Below are 15,902 nucleotides of genomic sequence, written 5' to 3' on the forward strand. Positions count from 1 at the left end.
GCACCCCCTCTTTTGGACGGCACTGCCCTTGGTTTAAACACGTTATGTCGGATCTAAAAATGGTTATTTTTATTCGGTAGAACTCTAATTATCCGAATTCCGACTATCCGAATCTCTTTCAGAATTTCAGCTAAAAAAATAGGAAGGGCATGTGAGTGATCTTTATCCCTTCTTAAGAAAATTTAAATTTGAATGAAAGAATTTCTTGCAGAACTGTACTTGCAAGCACCACTAGTGCAGCCACAGTTTACCTTCTGTGAGACCCGTGTGGAGGGGAAAGCAGGGACGTGCACAAAAAATTTGGAGCCCGTCACAAATGACTTTTACGGCCCCCCTCCATATTGTTTACCTCTACGTTACCCTCTTTTTAAAAGTCTCGATCCCCTTCAGACTCGGGCCCGGGCCAACAGGTGTACCCCCCCCCCGTGTACGCCCCAGGGGAAAGGGGAAGTGGGCGTTCTTAACTGTCTTTACAAGAATAAAAATACTGTATCAGGATTGTCAATGTGTAAGAAAATTACAAAAAAAATAAAAATAAAAATAAATAAATAAATAAAATAAGGGCTTGGAGGGGACCGGGAGGGCGAGGAGAGGTGTAATTAAACCCCTCGCTGCGCCACAACACGCTCGCACAGACATAGCTAACTTAATGTCTGTTCATCTATACACACCCCAAAAATACAGAAATAAGTATAAAATACAATTCAAAGTAAAAATAAAAATGGGAGGATTTTTATTTCATATGTGTATATAAATAATAGCTGATGATCAAGTAACCCGCGTGTTTCAACAATGAAACTCGCGTCACGGCATGATAATTTGATAATATGTTTTGGTAATGTTTAACATGCAGGGAAAGGCTTTATCGTGACAAGGCTGAACTCGATCCGGTAACTAAACTGTTTTACAGGTAAGACTGTGTCATTTCAGGGAAATGAAGAAACGAAAAAACGGTCAACACTGAACGCTACATACCTGAGTTTAGTTTTGATCCACTGGAGTTAGAGTTACAATTTCTACTATCAAAGTATCACCAAACAGGCAATTGCGTGGTTTAAATGTAGAAGCAATTTTCATCCGTCATACCTTGACGGGCGACTTTCTGGTATGTGTATAATGCAGTGGTAGGAAAAACTACTTTTTTTGTAGCGAACTACAACTACTTTATTACAAACATAGTTAACTACAACTACTTTTCTCAAAATGTAGCAACTACAAACTACTTTTGAAAAGTAGTCGCTACTTCGCTACTTTTCAGAAAATAATAAATAAAAAGCATGCACATACACACCGTTTGAGGATTAAACGAAAAAAATTAAAACACTGGTTTAGATTAATATATTGGCTCATTTGAAAATGGAATATTACTAAGAATTATTTATTGTTTCATTCCTTTACCGAGCCAATTTGTCATTCTAAACATTTTTCACGATTTTTACGAATATTCGCTGCAAAAAAGGATTTAAAAAGTTGAAGGAATTTAACCTTCAAGTTTTTAATCCTTTCCTGACAGTGAATATTTCATTCAAGAAGTGCAACTCGGCTACTTGAAAATGTGAATTATAGATGCAGTCATATTTTTAAAAAACTTTATATAGACATACATTTTTGTACATAAAATTGATTTAGATGGCGAAAACTATCTTTTAAACGAAAGAGAAAAACTTTAATTTCATTATAGGAGTTAATTTTACAGGCACTTATATTTTGTAGGAACTAGTTAATTGATTTTGTCAAGCTAGGGGTCTGGACCTGGACAACATCTCCTTTCTTACGGTACTGATAAAATGAAATAAAGGCATTTTTCAATTTTATACCAAATGAACTCGAAAACTTAAATACTTAATAATTGACTTTTATACCGACACTCAATCAGTAAAAAAGAAAAAATAAAGAAATTTTAAAAATATCCCAAATGGTACGAGCATTTATAATCAAATATTACTAAATATCCGAAATATGAAACATAACTAAGAATGCTTACTTTACTTCAATGTGCAAGTGTCAACTAGCGCGAAATGGCTAAATAGCGGTTTTTATCGATTAACGGATTTTGGAGCTAACGCGAATTCCCCGCCCTGTAACACGAAAATTTGCGGAAGGGAATTGCAAGGCTTAAGTATCACCTTCTTTATTGGGTACTAAATGTTAGTTTCGTGAATGCACTATCCTTTTAGCACCACTGAAAGCAAATGTACCCCACACTGTACTAGTCGAAAAATCGCTTTGTTAATTTTCAAATCGCCACTCCGCATCTTTTTCATTCTAAATATGAAGTTGATGAAACATTATTTCACATAAGCGGGCTGTTTGTCTAAAGTTTTAAAAGGAATAATAGAAAGTAATATTCTGACAACTAAAGGAATTTAAAGATTTTCGATATTCTTGAACAACTAAAAAGTACATCGAAAATAATTACTGTATCTACTGAACAGTACTATTGTAGTGCTACATTTTATTATTTCTATATACTATACGTACCGTACTGTTTCCTTTTATGCCATTCACTCTCGTTGATTTTGTGCACCCTAACCGTATTCTTATTTAATAACATAGCTTCTTTTTAAATGCAGTAAAATTTCAGTTCTCGACGTTTAAATTCGGCAAAATGAAGTTAAGAAATGGGTTAAAATAGTTTGAGGGGTGTTTACAAATATCTAAAACATTTGGTATGTTCATAAAAAAATCGTATAGACATTCTTTTTCTCAAAGCGAAATTTCAACCTAAGTGGGGAGTCTTGGAACGCATCCCTCGCGTAAGTTGAGATTCGGCTGTAAATGCGGATGACATTCATACCTTTTTGCTTACCGACCAAATTTTGCACGAAATCTAAACATTTCCGTTATCATACATTTCTATCACAATGTAATAATTACTGTTAGCCGGCCAGAGAGGGCAGTTAAGTGTCATCCTCTTCTAAAACATTTACAGTAGCTTCCATATTAGAAGGCTATTTTGGCACAATAATCTCATTGACATCTAAAATGTTCATCCACGGGACATTCTCTGCTGACAGAAAACACAAGCGGGCTGCTACTTGGCAGTTATCACTTATTCTTTTCTTTCTAAGCCATACTCTACTGAAGGAAAATATTCGGGAAATGTGAACTTTTTGGTGCCAAACAAACTAATGACGTTTGACAGATAGAACATATGAGGCAGTGAGAAGACCGTGCTGGTGCCAAAATGAAAAATTAGGAGATAACCAGTACAAATGGTTGGTGAACCTCTCCTCTGTCTTGGGGCAAGAGATGGTACTAGTAACCCTGGAAGATGTTGTTATACAGCTTGATTAAGAAAACTATTTCAATGAAAGCCTACCTAGGAAAGCAACTTTTAACACGTTTTACTCAAAACGTAAAGATGTCCACTTACATCCCTTTGCTTCTCACTACCTCATATGGCGTCAAAATACTCGTATGTCTGATGTCAGCACGTATTTTTCAGCGTCTTACGAATCAGATTGATGCAAATTTTACTCACGCAAGACTTGCACCAGTCAGATTGTTAGAAACCTCGTTTTTTTGTTGAAGTTTTTAGTTTTTAGAAATCGCTACAAACTACTTCTTTTTGTAGCGAACTACTCGCTACTTTCCTTTTTTTTTTCAAAAGTAGCGCTACACAACAAACTACTAAAAAATGTAGCTGCTACAGTAGCGTCGCTACGTGTAGCGCGCTACTTCCAACCCCTGGTATAATGATTAACAGTACGCGAAACACACGTTAGGGTAATTTATTGGAAAAAAAACATCATGTTTTGAATTTATTTAGAAAAAACAAGAAATAAGGTGGCCTATAATTATAGACAATTCTTAATTTCCGAATTATATTACGGTTGAAAAACACAGTTGAATTGTTAATGGAATACCTAATTTAAAGTGTCACATTTCATAAAGTAGGTTTTTAGAAAACTGAAAACCACTTTTACATATGTTGTAGAAAAATGTCCTGCCTCTTAGAAATTTCTTGCGGAGGGCACAGTTACAAGTGCCCGTGCTATAATCTGGTCCTGCCCACATCTCAGTACAAAGTTTCGACAGTTTTTACAATTTACGAATAATTGCACAGTTTAGTTCTAAAACCTACCACTAATAGTAGTAATATGCACCTAATTGCTTCATGGCTTTAAATGTATTAGGTTCAGTTTTTACATCAAAGGCTGTTCACAAATGGATGTCACGCTTTGAAGGAAGAGGAGGACGGGGGGGGGGGGGGGGGAGAATTTTGACGGTTGATAGCGATGGGGAAAGAGGGGATACTAAGACCTGTGACTTCACGCATTTTTTTTAAGAATATGTTTAGGAAAAATAGCATGACATGTGACCACAGGGGTGAGGGGAGGATACGGTGAAGTGTGACATTTTGTGATCAAGAGAGGCGAAGGGTGGGGAGCAAAAATATTGAAAAAAAGTGATATCATTTACGAAAAGCTCCTTATTACCTTTAATAAATGGACAGCTCGGTTAATCAGTGCGGCATCAAATATACTGGCGACAAAGGCAATTTCAAAAAGAATATACATTTTGGGACTCGCAAAAATAAGTGTAATATAAGAGAAACGGAATACTGACATCCTAATTCTTAATACTAGCGAGGTAAAACAGCTTCTTTATACATATATTTTTAACTAAGCAAACTCTTTCGTTACGATGGAAATGAATATTAGATGTGCTGTTTATAATAAAGCCTTTAATTCTACTGCCAACAAGCCATGCCATAGTGTAACAATGAAAAAATAAATAAAGAATAAATAAATAAATAATCATGTTTTTTTGGTGCATACAATGTTTAACTTCGTTTCCCCGTTATTGAAACACGTGGCTGCTGAAATTTTAAGAAAAGTTGCCAGGTTTTAGCGAGTTTCAGTGAGTAATTAAAAACATTTTTCATACGCTTTACGTATGGATGTCCTGACATATGCAGACCGTTGAATCGAGAGGTACCTTTTCTTTCTCTCCATTATAGTATTTTTGATAGAAAGACAATTTACTTTTAAACATGAGGGTGGAGCAGAGCACTATATTTTGCTATGTATTATCGGTATGCAGCGTGATATGCAGCTGAAGTAAGTGATTGAAGAATGCATTCAAATTCAAAAACAAATGTAGTTCCTGAATAACGATTGAATTTCTTTTATATTTTATTGATAATTTAATAAAAAATATTATTACGCGATTTTAGTCTTTTGAGGTTTTTTTTTTAAACAAAAGCTTCAGACCTTACGATTAATTCCTTGTTTCCTTTTCTGCTGAGAGCAGTTTTGTGCTACTGGGGATTTAAAACAACTATAATAAATAAAAGATGACCTTTCCACTTTGTTGGAGAGCTGTTTTTGCGACATAAGCATAATTATGCAGAAAAAAAATATCTCAGTAGATATTAGAAGAAGAAACTATTTTCTTGCTTTATTATGCTAACAGATGGCGACACTAAAGTAATGAGGAACGCCCTATATTTTATTCTGATCTAGTTTTATCACCATATAATTTGAACGTATCTGCCTGCTTTTCAGCTTTTTTTGGAAAAAAATTACCTTTCATTAGGATTTTTTTTCCCCAAAGATCTGAGAAAAAGGTTAAAAAAAGTACCAGTGGAACAGCTTTGTCCCTCAAAACATTTAAAAGCTCTAGTTACTACATTTCAATATAGATGGCAGCACCAAAATTTACAATGTTCAAAGTTGAATTACAAACCAATTATTTTGTATTTGATTCAAAATTTTAGAAAATTAATTATTAGTAAGTATTTTTTGACTTATTTTTAACTAAACATTGTGTTTAAGACATTTTAATATTTGAAACATAAATTTTTTGCTGAAGACTTTCTTAAAATACTTTATGTTTATATTTTATTCCACAGATGGCAGCACCAAAACTATGGCTTAACTACGGTTATCTTGGGTTATTAGATTTTAGATAAAATACTGAATTAAAAACGCTTTTTGGAAACAAATATTGTTTTTATTGTACATTATTCTTTTGTTGCATTTTTTCAATGATATCTAGTTAAAGTTTTTTAATTTTACAATTTGAATTTTTACAATTTCATAAATACCCTGGAAAAAAATAGGATAGCATGAAAAAATCATACAAATGTTGGAAAAAAAGAACCTTAATAGTTATTATGTTACTAAGAAAATATTTTCTTCTGCTAAAGGAAATATTTGTAAAAAAATAAAATAAAGAAAATCACTTTGTTCAATCTGCTTTCCCTATTAATCAATAGATGGCGCCACTATATTTTTACTCTTTTTTACTGCCTTTTACAAAAAAGGAAGTACTAAGTCGACTCCCGCTACAACGCGATTCAACTTACGCGAAATGGCTATAACGCGAATTTTTCACGAGTAACGAATTTATAGCTAACGCGAATTCCTCGTTCACAACAAGAATTGTTTTTGAAGGAAGTATAGGCTTCATTATTGGTTACTAAATAGTGCTTTCGTGAATATTATTACATCGCTTTTACATAACTGACAGTGCAAGTTCTCACACCAAACTAGTGTACACATCGCGCTGTTAGTGCATCAAATAACCACTTGTATCTTTCAATCTTTCATTTATCTTCTTTTTTTTTTTTAATTCCATATATTAAAGTTGAGGAAATATAGTGGCATCTTAGCGCACAGTTTCATCAAACTTTGTGAAGATAGGAGGAAAAGGAATGTTTTTTTTTCTGACAAAGGGAAAAAAAAAAAAAAAGAAAGAAAAAGAAAAATTAATTTGAATTTTGACATCTTGAATTCAAATTATGTTTTTCGCAATCACGAGTGTGTGTATGTAGGCTTGTGTGTTTGTGTGTAGGGGGTATGTGTGTGTAGGCATGTGTCTTTGTTGTGTCTGTGTGCTGGCATAAGTGTGTGGGTAGTTGTGTGTATGAATGTTTGTGTGCGTGGGGGCGGGGTATGTGTATGTGTGTGCAGACATATGTGTTTGTGTCTGAGTGCAGGCATGAATGTGTGGGTAGTTGTGTGTATGTTTTTGTGTGTGTGTGTGTATGTGTGCGTGTGTGTGTGTGTAGTTGTGTATGTATGCTCGTGTGTGTAGGACATGGATGAAACCTGGAGACGGCTTTCGCTATAAGAGCAGCATCGTGAGGAACCGGTCGACGGTGATGGTGCGGAGGGTGGGGAAAATGATAGGACATCAAAACAGTCAAATGAAAGCAATAAGCAATCGTGATTGCTCAAAAAAAAAAAAAAAAAAAAAAAAAGTTAAGATTCTTGACATGCTTGAACAACTATCAAACGTCGACGGTAGCATGACACAAGTATAAATGAATCTACCATACCTACAATTAAAAAATCAGAATCAAATGATCTCCGTAAAAGTTCAGAACTTAGTTTCAATATTGAAGCTTGCAGAGTAATGTCTAAGCAAAGTGTACTATGAAAATGGAAGTTGCTCTTGTATTGTCAATTAAAGAGAAAAGAAAGAGAGGCTGTTGCCGTAAATAGAAACGTTATAAACGAAAAGGCAAAGCAATCTTATTTAAAAATGTATTAGGTAACGATTTGACATCATGGAGCATACATAAATCATCATCATCTTCATTTTTTAACTCATAAATATTATTACTTTTTCTAGTGTACAGTACTGTTATAGAGCAGCATTTTATTATTACTACATACTGTGCGTACCGTGCAGTTTCATTTAAGTCTTTGATCATTTATTTTGTGCATCTTAAAATATTTCACGTTGAATAAAACAGCTTTTTTTTACTTTTCAAATGCCGTAAAAGTTCAGGTCTTTATGTAAGAAACTGTAATGTACAGTTTACGAATGCTTTAAAGCAGTTTGAGGGGGTGTTTATAAGTGTTTAAAAGAATTCGCCTAATTTCTAAAAAGTTATATGCCTACATTTTTCCACAACACGAAATTTCAACTTACGCGAGGAGTCTTGGAACGCATCCCTCGCGTAAATCGGGACTCGACTGTATCGTATTCGCGAAAAAATTTTCACTCAAAAATCGGCCTTAATTTTCATTTTTCTCACCCCCGAATGAATGTTGAGTTTTTTTTTCGACTCAACCACACGTGGATATATGCCTAGGAACCTACAGACACCCGAAATATCAATTTTGACGACCCCCGAGTTAATCACAACGAATTTTCTCGTGACGTCCGTATGCACGTATGTATGTGCGTATGTGTATATGTGTGTATCTATCTCGCATAACTCAAAAACGGTATGTCCTAGAAAGTTGACATTTGGTACGTAGACTCCTAGTGGGGCCTAGTTGTGCACCTTCTATTTTGGTTGCGTTCGGATGTTCCTAACGGTGTCTTTTGCCCCTTTTTGGGGGGAAATCATTGTTAATTTCGATGTAAACTCAAGTGATGTTATAATTCGTCGGACACTTGGCGATACATCACCAGTCTTTTGGTCGCCAAGTTTTGTCGCCAACTTGGCGACAAATTCGGCTGATTTTTTTACTTTTAAATTTTAAATTTGGTTTCAATTTGGCCACTGTTTTTGATAATTAGAGAGTAAACAATTGAATCACATTAAAATTGCCAGTAATGGGGAAATAACATTAAATTGGAGTAAAAGGAAGTCATGATCAGCTCTTTTGTTAAACTGTCAATTTTATGTTCTTTCAAGGTTCGTTTTAACGTCATTATTAGGTAAGTTTGAAAAGGTTTTGGCGATTTACGAACGGAAAACGAATCATAAACGTGAATATTTGTTTTTGTGCATCGTTACATCATATTCGACTTTAAAAACTCGATTTCAAATAATTTGAGTGTTATACTCAAGTAAGGTAAGTTAAAACCAAGCAGCAATAAACAAATTATACTTATAGTTTAGAAATGATCGTCAAACATTGTGGTTCTTATTTGTACTTAAGAATTACTGTTCCTTGCAAACTTCCAAGTGAGAACGAGATGGCATTTGAAGGGATGTGCCATAACATTTCGATTCCGTCTCTGGCTTGACAAGGAGTCTTAGCAATTCTGTGATTTCAGCAACAGGCATCTTACAAGGAAAATGTCATTCTCCAGTCCAAAAAGAAAAAAAAAAGTCATACTCTTGGCGCAAAAAAAAAAAAAAAAAAAAAAAAGATTTTTTGGTTATACATTTTTTTAAAAAATTTTAATGTTGCCGAATTGGTAAATGAAGTTGCTTTAAATTTCTGACTTAGATAAATTAAAGCACTATTTTCTAGAATAAGGTAAATACTTTTCTGAACTAGAGAATTGCAAATAACAAAACTAGAACTTAATGATAAAAATTATTATTTATTTGCTGGTTTAGAATTTTAGTCTAGGAACTGAAAAAAAAAAAAAAAAAAAAAAAAAAAAACCAACGTACAAGAACTGCTCTCACGTGAACCCCTGATGGCAAGAGTAAGCGCGGGCGTCCAAAACTAACCTGTCGTCAGATGCCCATACAAGAAAGAAATGCCTTTGGTTGGCCAAGCTGGGGGAGTGCCAGGGAGGCGGCATTCAACCGGTCGGGATGGAATGCCACGCTAGTGGCCTCATGCGCCGCTAGGCGTTAAGAGTAAATTGAAAAAAAGAAAAAAAGAATTATACTATTTTAAATTGAAAAAAAAAATGTTAAAATAACTGTCCGTTATTCGGAGTATAAAATATTAAGAGTGAATCATTTGGAAAAACGTATATAAACTGACCGGGACTGGAAGAAATGTTCATTATTAGGGAGTGTCCATTAAGATAGGTTTTACATAGATTGTGTTTTGTCTTGCAATAACATACTTTTTGGTTTAGGTTACAGTTATTTCTCTATTTTAATTAATTTTTGATAACCTTCGATGAAACTTATTGCTTGTCACTCTCCTGCTCTGTGAAAATTAGACCCCCTGTTTTGAGAGCTGTCTCATAGTTAAAGTGAGTTCCCTCCATTTCTCCCTTAATAAGTTCCTAACAAAGAGTAAGTATAATTTTTTTCAGATTTTTTGAAGCATTTTTATTTAAAAAATATTTAAGATTGGAAAATGTCAGGTTTGAAGAATCACCCATATATATATATATATATATAGGGTCCCCTTGACCATAGAAGCATCGAAGGGGTTTCAAAAATGCGCATGGTAAATGCACAAATTCTCAAAAAATAAATAAATAAATAAATAAATAAATAAAATAAATAAACGATATCAAATCCGCAAAGGAGTCTTTCCATCAGTGCAAAAAACTCTCCACGAAACAAGAAAGTGGTGACACCGGTGACCACACCAGTGTCTACGTGGTCGACGTTCAGATCTCTCACGACATTCTTGATGGATGGTGAGTTTTTTTGCACTGATGAATAGACTCCGTTGTAGCTTTGGAATAGTTAGATGCTGTATTTCCTTGATAATTTGTGTTTTATTTACTTTGGTTTCTCACTTTAATCGTGATAATAGGTTTACATAATACTATGATGGACAAAGTGGCCCTCAAAAATGCATTGCGACCTGTCATCAAACCTGTAAATATGCCAATACTCGCAGGCCGTATGAGATTCACGGAGATGATCCATGGCGAATGTTACGAGTTGAAATCTATGTTCTGAAAGCTCCCAAATCAAACGATCACCGTCATTCGGTATTGAGAAGAGATTGATGCAAATTTGGAGTTAAATAGTCAGAAATTGAGTAGAAAAAATTCGTTTGTGCTTGAAAAGTAAAATTCGAAATCACAACGTTTAATTTCACAAAGTTGCAGATTACTGCAGACATGTGTTTCGGCGTTGCAAGGAACGCTTTTTTCAATGCAAAAAAAGTGAGCTTATTCGGATGTCTTTTCATCCAGTAATCTGCAATTTTGTGCAATTAAACATTGTTATTTCGAATTTTTGTACGCAGATGTTGGTTCCTGCAAAAGAGATGGAAACTTCTGAAGGGTTCATTCCATATCAAATCAACAAGGCTTGACTGTCTCAGACTTTTATCAAATATTAAGAAACCTTACTTTTTGACATCATAATTTTATATATAATTTTTTGAAAATCTGTCATATATAAATGATTAATTATTTTTTAAAATTTGTAAAAAAGCACATTTTCTTAAACTTACTGAAGTGCTTCAAAATGTTAAAACTCAAGTTCTATGGGAGCTACAGAATTGTATAATAGCTAATTTGAAAGATAATTACGTGCACTGTAATTTTCAACAGTTATAGCAAATGACGTAGGGCATTTCATTCCATTTTTTGTTAATACTGTTTAGAAACTGCTGATCCCCCCCCCCTATTCCTCCTCTGAAAATGTTTAGATGTATCCATTAAAATACATTAAAAATGATAATTGTTTTTCAAAGTTTTCAAAAAGGACACTATCTTAAAAAAAAAAAATGTTTTTCTCTAAAAACTATTTAATTTATCTCTATATATTAAAAAAAGTAACGTCAAAAAAATTGTGAAAGGAAATCTGTGGCGGGTCTGTACCCAGGAGACCCTATAAGTCTTGAAATTATGTACAAAATTACTTCCAGCCTCGGGGGTTTGTACCCAGGGTTTTATATTTTAAATTTCGAATTAGTTTTTTTATAATTAATTTTTAAGCTAAAATTTTACTAATTGCCGAGTAAATGTATGAAAGATTTTTCACACTCCTTAACATTCGATGTTGTTCGAAAGAGATTTTGTTTCTGCGTCAAATAAAACTTGTTCCGATTTTCTCAATCAATTAGAACAGCAGATAAAAGGATTTTTTTTTAAAGTGAAAGGTCCTTGGCTCTACTCAATTCAAGTCCAGAGCTAAAGTGCAAAATACAGGGTGTCCGAAAAATCCTTGACACATTTAAAAAATTCATAGAAAACCAACAAATTGTCGTATGAATTTGCGGTTTGCACCAGAATACTTCACAGGTTCAAAAGTTTTGATGACATCGGAAAAAAAAAGAAGAAGAAGAAGAAAGAAGGCCTTTCGCAGCCAGGGTGTCAGTATATGCTATGCTTGTAATTCTTCGATTAATAATTTTCATTCCTTTTTGCGTTTTCCCGTGTCAACAAAAACGATTTAAAAGTAACTTTTGAATCGTAATTTAAAAGTAACTTTTAAAATCGTTTTTATTACTGGAGACCATGAAAGCGAATTTTCAAACGTACAAAACTGACGTTTTGCTATGCTTACGAACCCCTTAGCACCTATAGCTCTGCAAGTTGGTACACGTTAGTTTGCAAACCCTCGGTTATGCATATTTCCTTCAAGTTCTTTCTTTCTTCGTCTGGGAGTGGGATTGTGCTTTAATTATGAGCTCTTTACTTTAATTCTATTTTCTACGGGAGGAATAAGGTGATTTTCATTTCGTTCGAAACGCAACTCGTAACCTGCTTTCTAATATTGATTTCTTATAATATACGATTTAAATTTTTGCGAATTAAATAAGATTGCGAAGCAATCTTCGGGGGTTGATGTTAGTCAGTGTTCAGGGGGCGGAGCGCCCTAGTGTATCAAATTAAAGTACACGCATTTGTCATTAAAATGAACTGTTATACTACTGTGTACTGCCGCGGGCTGGTTAAGAGCAGCAACTGCAAATTTTCCCTTTTCGCTTTTTTTTTGCTTTTTTGTCATGCATTATATGTTAGTTTCGCTGTACAATCTTGTTTATTGGTTTTCCACTGAAAAAAAGAAAAAAAAACTGAAAAAATCGTTTAATTCCCACATTTTCCTATTGTTAATATTGAATCCAAAACGCGTTTCTTGAAATATCTCGAAAACTCGTTTATGCAGATACTGCGGTTTACCCATCCACAGCAGTGTAGCTCCCATAGAACTTGATTTACAACATTCTAAAGTCCTGCCGGCAAGTAAAAAAAATGCTTTTTAACGAATTTAAGAAGAAAAAAAAAGTAAGTAATTATGAATGATAACTTTTTTTAAAAATCATATCTAAATTTATGATGTCGATGAGTAAGATTTTTGAAAATCTTATAATAATCTGAGTTGATCAGAGTGAGAATATTTTTTTTGTTTGATTTGACACATGAATGATCTGCAGTAGACTTTTGAAAATTGAGACTAATGTAATAAATGGTCCAATCATAAATGGTGACAATTTTGTTGAAACGTGAACCCCTCTAGGTACTAAATATCAGGGCTATGACGTCAGAATTGGACTAGTTGTGGGGTAAAGGAGTTGGAGTCGAAGACTTTAAAATTCTATGAGTCGGAATCGGACTCGTACATTTTTTCTCCGAGTCCGCAACTCTGATAGGATTGAGGAGTCAGAATCGGAGTCAAAAGCTCTGAAATTCCCGGTGTCGGAGTTGGTTATTTTCCCTCACACTCCGCAGTCCTGCAAAATACATGCTATGAGAACTTGATCGGTTTTTTACTTTAAAAAATATGTATATACTATTGATTATCGAACAGGATTTTCGCTATCCGGATTTACCAGAGTCTATTGAATTAATAAAATAAGGATGCATTAAGGATAGCAACAATTCATGTTTTGTAAAATTCTTTCCTTTTCCATGTTATCAAGAAAAAACTTAAACATACAGGAGAACTATAACTATCCGAATCAATTGGAACCGGACCCCATTCGGATAATCGAAAATTCGGATAACTGGCTTTTGCCCGAAAAAAAGGGGTCTATTTTAATTAGTTAATGAGTGTCTGTTGAAAATGTGAGAAAAAACTGTTTGTGAAGAAATAGAGCTTTTAATTAGTTAAATGAAAAAAAAAAAAAAACATATTTACTGTTAAGGGTACTTACAACTGCTGTTCATTAGTACAGTGTGTACACACTGTATTTTAAATGAATGTCATTGTTTGCTGAATATCTCTGCCAAAGTAAACTGTTGGAGTAGTTTCGCGGATAGCGTAGATAAAATCATTAGGTTGCGAATTACAATTCTGAGAGTGCTTCGGATAATAAGAGTTCGGATAATTGGATGTACTTTGGCCGGCAAGATTCATCTTAATATGAGAAGCACTACTGCATCACAGCATTCGAGGTTTCAAACAAATACCTGAATGGGGAAAACAAATTTTTCATCAAAACATTATTTTTTTTATTCAACTTGAAATTTGAAGCCGCAGCCGTGAAGCACCGCCAAAACTGGCTACCATTCTCGGCTGTAAAATTGATTCGATATTTTATCTGAATGAAACTTACGAAAATTTTCGAGAAGCGTTCGGTTCCTTCTGATTGTTTTAGATTTAGTCGGTCTCTAAGATGAAATTGCTGTTAAGTCTCGTGGCTCTATTACTGCTGATAAATAATGGATTTGGATACAAATCATTTATGAGGCAAGTTATGGGTAAGTAAATTTCATCTGTTATCTACTTTGTATTTATTTCATTATAAAATGTGTTATCGAACTATTTTTGTCGTTCAAAAACTATTTGAAATTGTTCTTTTTTTCCAACGCAGTCTTTAAAAATAGTGCTGTCAGCATTTGAATAACAGGTTGAACTATTAAATACTTTGATTTTTTTTAAATCAATGTTCCAAAACCAATTATTTACTTTGTATTTATTTTACTATAATTTGTGCAATCGAGTTACCTTTGTCACGTTCAAAAACTGTTTGAAAATGTTATTTTTCCCAATAGAGTCTTTAGAAATATTGCTGTCAGCATTTGTATAACATGTTTAACGATTATCTATATCGAATGTGGATAGGTTTTTGCATGAAACTTTCTAGAGTTTAAAGAATATAATATAATTATTTCTGAGTTTCAGATAAATATTCATTAAGAGGATTAAATTATTTGAATTTAAGATTTTTAATTCTTTCCAACTTAAGAAATCAGTAGGTAAAGCTGAATAAATATATTTGTACTTGAAAAGTAAAATAAGAAATAACTACGCATAATTGAACATAATTGCAGATTACTTGTAGACTACTTGGTAGATTAGTTGTAGACACAAGGAATCCCTTTTTTAATGCAAAATAAGTGAGCCCTTTTGTCGGATGTCTTTTCATCCATAAACTCACTTATTTTTCATTAAAAAAGAGGTTCCTTGTAACCCCGTAACACGTGTTTGCAGTAATCTGCAAATTTTTTACAACTACACGTTGTTATTTCTTATTTTACTAATCAGTAGGTGTTCATTCTTAAGTCCTTTAACACGAAACATACCACTAGCCGGTCAAAAGACCGGTTACTTGCTTTTAAATTGAAAATGTATTTTCATCTCATCGCCTTTTGCACATTTGACTTCACACATTTGCTTGCACATTTGGCTTTATGACTTTTTCTATCAGTTATGTACAGTTAATGCATTTATTTTTACAGTAAAACCTGTCTACAACAATACTGTTGGGACCAAAAAAAAAATCGTAATAAATAGGTTGTCGTTATTGACAGTTTGATTTTTCATGCTGACATTTTGCTGGGGCCAAAAAAAAAAAAAAATGTTATAGACAGGTTATTGTTAAAGACAGTAGCGTTATATACAGGTTTCACTGTATTTTGTTTATTTTGAGTCGATTACTTGTCGTGTACTGTTACCTACCACAACCAGGAGATTGACCGGCTACGCTTAAAATAGGCTGAAAAGTGTTAGTATGTTTAATGTTAACTGTTAGTGTAACGAGACCAAAAGACAACTGTTAGAAAAAGCTCGAGTCATGCTAAGGCAATCAACTGCTTCGAAAATGTATAAAAGCTTACGCAAACCCATAGACTGGTAAGAGTTCATGAAGTTTTTATTTAATCTGAGAGTAAATGAAAAAAATCTGAAGATAAATTAAAATGTCTGCAAAATTATAACTTTTAGACTATTCTTTATTGAAAAAACTAATTTGTCTGAAACTAATTATTATTATTTTTTTTTGAGTAATCAAGATTGCTTATTATTCTCACTTGACTGTTTTGATGTCTTATGATTTTATTCCCCCCTCCCCCGCCTCCCTCTGCAGCACCCCCGTCGGCCGGCCGCCACACGATGCTGCTCCTTTAGCGGAAACCGTCTCCAAGTTGCGTCACTTACTTGCCTA

Source organism: Uloborus diversus, chromosome 4, assembly GCF_026930045.1.
Source record: "Uloborus diversus isolate 005 chromosome 4, Udiv.v.3.1, whole genome shotgun sequence".
NCBI lineage: Eukaryota > Metazoa > Arthropoda > Arachnida > Araneae > Uloboridae > Uloborus > Uloborus diversus.